We start from the raw sequence: 6,000 nt of genomic DNA, 5'->3' as shown, positions 1-6,000 counted from the left end.
GCGTTAGAAAAAGCCAAGAACTCATCATGGTTCAATATTGTTTTGTTGCCTGCCACTACTCCTAGCACAAGGATTAAAACAACCCCATGAGGCCATGATTAGGTGGCCAGGCCCCAAACAACACCTACCAAGTAAATTATGAGGAATTTAGTGCCATGATATAACGTTTAGTTTAGTTTTTTTAGCAATGATAAAGTTTATAATCGAAATGTGTTCCTATATAGAGATAGGGATAGGGGCTACTTATGTGTAGTTTGACCAGATTGTTTGGGGAACGAGCTGCCAACCAAGGAAGGCATTGGGAGCGTACCGTGGGGCGGGGGTTCATGGCATCTTGCCATCTCCAGAAGCCGAAACCCCTGGCTCTGAGAGGTTCAAATTTCAAAGGGCTAAAGGGCCACCAGAAGCTCACCAAGAAGAAGCCTCCTGGAAGGAAAATGATATACAAATAACAAATTAAAGACGAGACTGCCCCATATTTATCCTTGTGATGGTGTCCTCCGTACGCACAGGGATAGAATGCAAAAGGCCTAAAGCCAATCTAAATGCCCTTGGCTACAAACAAGGTCATTCTTTCTTAAGAGACGACCCATTTTCTGCCACTGCTCTACCAGGAACAACCTCCATGATGTCAAATTAGGCATGCACGCCGCAGGATTCTAAGCAGTTTCTCCGCCCGAGCCCGCTGAATCCATGGGTCGCTTCCACAGCCACCGCACGCAATGATTTCAGCCTCGCTTACCGGAGCACCGGCCATCATCGCCGGATCGGAAGCTAAACAAATGCTGCGCCTTTTCGCATGGCGGCTCCATAGTTTATGAGCAACTCGCCTCCCGCTGATGGCATCGCCCGGCATGTTAACGTTATCACATTTTGATTCTCGCCGCGCTGTCTGACCCAGGCCGCGACAAGAAACCACTTTATTGAAGTCATGCAATGAAACCACAACGGATGATGCAATCGGGAGGTTCTGCCTGGGCTGGGTTTATGCCGAGAATATGCGCGCCACCGATTTGGGCTGCATTTGCCGGAAGAGACAGCGGTAGGGTTCATCCTTCGTGTTTGCAAACTGGAAAGCTGTCCCTGGAAGTCTTCCTAATCGAGCATCGTCAAGTGGGCAGATGGAGATGGAAATGGAATGGGGTTGGAGGCAACGAGCAGAGCAGGTGGCCGAATTAGGGATTGATGCGATCTGTTTCTGTTTGGATCTTCTTGAAATGGATTCAGATTTCTATTACTATTCTCTGGTCCTCTTATGATCTGAAGATTGTTTTCTTTCTGGTCTTGTTTAAGAAATAAACCAGGCAGCATATATAGCAATGACAAGTATTTGTCTGCAGCGAAAATTGCCACGGATTTAATCACAAGGAAGTCTGAACTTTTGCTTTCAAGGAATAAAATCTTAACTGCTGAATTCAGGTTGCTTTTCCCAGTTCATTCACAGACTGTCGAGAGCGTTTTAATTGCTTTTAGTGCATAGTCCCTCCAGGTGTGAAAAAGCCAGATGCCAACACAAGAAGCCTGATGGATTGAGAGAGAGAGAGAGAGAGACAGGCAGCCGGCAACACAAAGTATAATTCTGTAGATTTCACCCTTGTAACTGACCATAGTCAACAAGTTCAGAAAACTTTACCTAGTCCAAGTGAACATACAAATAACAAAATCATTTCTTCCAAAAGCTCCTAGATCAGCTCGCTAGGAAAACATAGTTTAAACCTGCAAATTGCAAGACGACGGCCATAAGCGGCCACCAAATGATTTTTAGCCCCTGTCAGCATCAAAACCATCCATTCACCCTCCATCATTGTTGTAGGCCTAGTCGGACGCGAAGAAGAAGACGAGGGACGCAACCATTTCTTTACTGCCACCACCCACAAAATTAAACAATTGCACGGATGACGGAAGCAACGCAACACATAGCGCAGCGCCTCTTATTTTCTTGAACTAGCTTATCAAACCGTGCTCTTGCACAGACTAATAAAAAATAATATAAAGTTGAATCTTAAAGCTTGTTGCAATAGATTTCATTTTATGTCACATCTCAATGTGTGTTTGATATATATTTAATTTTTATCATACATGAATATACGGTGACACATATCGTGGGTAGTATTTTTATAAAAAAATACATAAATAATATACTAACAATGATAGAAATATTGATTTAGAATTTATATTGGTGCATTTTAATAATTTGTTATAATTATATAATTCAGATTTAGGGGTTACTTTAACTTTTAATATATAATTGAATAATTTATATGCAAATTTAGGGGGTTTTTTTATTAGTTTTTATAATGACATAGGTGGGTAATTTACACAAAGATTAGAGGGTTATTTTATATTTTTAATAATAGCAGACGTGGGTAATTTAGATACATGTTTAGGGAGTTACTTTAGCCTTTTTTCATAATGGCAGATGTATGTAATTTATTAGAAAAATAACAGATCCAATGACTATTATAATCAGAGTTGTTGAACTGATAGTTAAATGTTTCTAATTTTTGTGAGAATTTTTAGAATTTCTTTATTTTTTAAGTGTCCACCTAGGATCCTAGGTGGCTTCACGTGAACTCTTCAAAGAAATCTGTAATTAGTAATAGTAAATATGTAGGAGAGCTATATTAAAAAGAAAAAAATAAAACGTTCGGTTTACAACCGCGGAGCAGTGTTCACGCTGACACAGTCAGGCACAACGCTCCTGCAACAAGTGATATCAAGCCTCCCCCTTTTCGCTCGCGTTCCCCTTTCTCGTCTACAGTAGAGGGCAGAGGAGAGGGCGACCGCGAGGCGAACGTCGCTTCTGGCGGCGATTCCGCCGCCCTCCTTCTTCTTCGTCGGCCGTTTCGGCGGTGGAGAGGGAGGAGGGGGTGGAATCGACGCGTGGATGTACTTAGCTTAGGTAGTAGGCTGTCTAGGACTAGGGTTTGCTCGCCGTCAGGCTCCGGCGGTGGAGCTAGGGTTCCGGAGATGGCGGTGGCGCCGTTCCGCCGGATAATAAGGTCGCTTGCTGTTGGGGCGACGGGTTTGCTCCTCCAGGAGGGCTACACTGGTCACGCCGTCGGTGTTGACGGCGCCGGATCTGCATCCTGCCCTTCCTGCAGGTTAGCGTTTTGCTGCGGCAGGGGATCTAGCTTTCGTCTCTCCTGCATCGCCTGTCTTTTCCGGGTTCTCGGCGCCGCTGGGGACCGCGGATTTGCTTTCCGATCGATGGTTTGCCGGCCGTCGGGGCGGATTGTTTTCTTCCTCTTTCTTCTTCCTGTTTGGTTGCTTGGTGGTCTTCTTTGTGTTGCTGTTTCTGCGGATTGGAGCGCCGAGGCACGAGGAGGCGAGGGGCAGAGCCATAACGGGGATGTTGATGGCTGTGTTCACTTCCTGAGGATTTCTTGCAGCCTTTCAAAGTTTGGAGTCAGATCTTCGTTATGGGGGGGAGTGGAAGGAGGGTTGGGGCTTCGGTTCGAGTTTCAGCGACCGGATGGTCATCGTCAACTGGTCTGGAGGAGGAAGATGAATAGTATCGTCAGCAGGGGCCTAGTTGTAATTTTCATTTCTTTTAGAGTCTTTCCTGCAAAAAGTATTGTACTGTGCTATCACTTTTCTTAATATAATATACTTCCTTTCCTCGCAAAAAAAAAACGCTCCTGCAAAAAAAAACAGCGCCGCGCTTTTTGGCGACCGGATCGCAATAATTGCCTGGCGACGTCCTCGCCCCTACCGGTCGCTCTCTTCTCCGGCCGGCGCGCCAATCCCGAGGGCGAGGACCTCGCAAAGATGCGAAACGAGCGCAGTTTTTATCTCCCAGTTCCGGTTGGACGCACACAACGCTAGCTGCTGCCCCCTGTGCTTCTTCTATCCCCACCACTACTCGCGCTAGCTAGTAGCTACTCGGTCGTCCGGACCACGGGCGGCGACCGCGACGGCTCCGGCCGGAGCTTTGCCGTTTACTAATGGCGGAACGCACCGAGCACAGCGTAGGACGAGGCCGCGCTTTGCAGCCATGCATGGAGCCACATGTCAGCATCGGGACTGCGTTGATGCTGGAACTAATATTTTTTTAGCAGCTGGTAGCAGATGCATCATGCCAACGGGTAACTGGACTGCCGGCCGGCACTGGCTCTTTCCCTTGATCCATGAAATTCTAGTGTTTGGTTGACCACCGGGAGCGTCGGCATATTACAAGATTCCAGAGCAACATGGGATCGATGATGGAGAGTGAGTGAGAGCTCTCAATCATAGACGTTTGCATGGAGGCGTTAGGGTCAAGGTAGATTTGCAGAGCAAGTTGCTACTGAAAAGGTAGGCTGTCAGCTTTTGCTTACAGGTTGACAGTGGTTCATGGCTTACTAAAAGAAGGTAAATGCTGGTGGCTCACTAAGTTGGGAGGTCAAGTTGCCAATTTGCTCTTCAGCAAACGCATATAACAAATGTGGATATTTTCCCCCCATGAAAGGTAAAGGAAGCAAAGAAGATTGTCAAATGGTATGCTGTGTGCAAGACCATACTATGGACTAGCATATGGCTTATTACTCATAAATCCGCAAAGAAAATGCCAACTAAATTCAGGGCCTGTTTGAAATGGATGAATTACAAAGAATTCTATATATAAGATTAGGGGGGGGGGTGTTACTTTAGATTTTGTTTCAGAATGGCGGAGATGAGTAATTTAGGTACATGTTTAGGGGGTTACTTTAGTCTATTTTCATAATGGCAGAGGTGAGTGATTTATTAGAAAAAATAACAGATCAAATGAATCTGCGTGCTTGAAACTTGCATCCCCTCAATTTAATATACTAGTCTATCAACCTGTGCTCCCGCGCGCACTAATCAGAATTAATATAAAGTTAAATCTTATAACTTGTTGCAATAGATTTCATTTTATATCACACCTTCATGTGTGTTTGATATATATTTAGTTGAACCATTTATTTGTGAATTAGTATTCTTATCTCTTCTATCACACATGAATACATTGGTGACACATATCATGGATAGTATTTTTATATAAATAATATATAAATAATATAGAATTTATATTGGTGCATTTTTAATACTTTGTTATAATTATATAGTTTAGATTTGGATTTAGGGGTTATTTTAACTTTTAATATAACATAGTTTGATGATTTATATGCAAATTTAGAGGGTTATTTGCATTATTTTTTATAATGGCATATGTGGGTAATTTACATAAAGATTAGAGGGTTACTTTAGATTTTTAATAATGGCAGAGGTGAGTAATTGAGATACATATTTATGGGGTTACTTTAGCCTATTTTCATAATGACATAGGTGAGTAATTTATTAAGAAAGATAACATATCCAATGACTTTTATGATCAGAGCTGTTGGATTGATGGCAAGATATTTCTATTTTTTGTGAGAATTTCTATGATTCTTTTATTTTTCTAGAGTATCCATTTAGGATTCTAGGTGGCTTCACGTAAAGCCTTTAAAAGAGCCTCCAATTAGTAATAGTAAGATATGAAATAATTCAATCTCTCCCCGCCCCTGTGTTAGACGCTCCTTGATCAACACTACTAAAATAGCGACAGGTCCTTGGCAGCCCCAGCAGAGAGACAAATATGTGCAGATCATTTTGGCACCTATGGTGTAGGCCCAGACCTGTGAGCACACCTTCATTTGGCTGCTATTGCACGAAATATTTGGCAAGCACAAGCGAGGCCCTTTTGCAGCAAGTTTAGTTAATAAGATGCAGAGATGATTTCCTTTCCTTAGGAAGATCTGCAAATTCAGATTTCCAAAGGGGTATAATAATTAGTAATAGATATTTATCAAAATGATTAGAGCTTGTGGTTATCCTTTCATAGTCCAGCCACCAAGGTTGTTATTGCCTAATCTCCAGTCCAGCAGATGAGACATCATTAGACACACGGTAGTGCTCACTTACAAAGCTTCACTACATAGTGAGTTGGAAGAATCTTTTTGGATCATTTGTAACCTACTACAACTCAACGTGCCCTGATTCAACCAGAAACAATAC

The sequence above is a fragment of the Panicum virgatum genome, chromosome 9N (genome assembly GCF_016808335.1).
Source record: "Panicum virgatum strain AP13 chromosome 9N, P.virgatum_v5, whole genome shotgun sequence".
NCBI classification, from domain to species: Eukaryota; Viridiplantae; Streptophyta; class Magnoliopsida; order Poales; family Poaceae; genus Panicum; species Panicum virgatum.
Note: the sequence above shows the minus strand (reverse complement) of the source record.